At 55.1% G+C, this 403-nt stretch overlaps 1 protein-coding gene across 1 annotated transcript in view; it reads right to left on the bottom strand.

Annotated features, from left to right (window-relative positions):
• OGFOD3 (2-oxoglutarate and iron dependent oxygenase domain containing 3) overlaps positions 1-403 on the bottom strand; it is a 176,857-nt gene that overhangs the window by 138,496 nt on the left and 37,958 nt on the right. The window lies entirely within an intron of this gene.

The following is a 403-nucleotide window of genomic DNA, read 5'->3' as shown; positions in this document are numbered from 1 at the left end:
GGGAAGCACTGAGGTCCCGGAGGGGAGGGGAGCCAGGTGTCCAAGAAGAGTGGTCACTCCTAATGGAGACAATCCTCCAAGCCCAAAGGGAGGTAAGGTAATCCCAACACCGATCAAAGGGAGCAGGAGGGTGCCTAGGCCCCCACGGCTCACCAAAAGCATCTGGGAATTCATAGTTTCATAGATTTAGGGTCGGAAGGGACCTAGTAGATCTTCTAGCCCGACCCCCCGCCAGGGCGGGAAAACAACAAAACCCCAAAACAAGAAACGGGACTCAAATGAGTCCAGCCAGGTAGGCATCCAGCCTCTTCTTAAAGACCCCCAGGGTAGGGGCCAGCACCACTTCCCTTGGAAGTTGGTTCCAGCTCCTAGCCGCCCTAACTGTGAAGTAGTTTTTGCGGAT

The sequence above is a fragment of the Gavialis gangeticus genome, unplaced genomic scaffold (assembly GCF_001723915.1).
Source record: "Gavialis gangeticus isolate Ggan-Ray unplaced genomic scaffold, GavGan_comp1, whole genome shotgun sequence".
Classification (NCBI taxonomy): Eukaryota; Metazoa; Chordata; order Crocodylia; family Gavialidae; genus Gavialis; species Gavialis gangeticus.
This window is presented reverse-complemented; position numbering and strand designations above follow the sequence as displayed.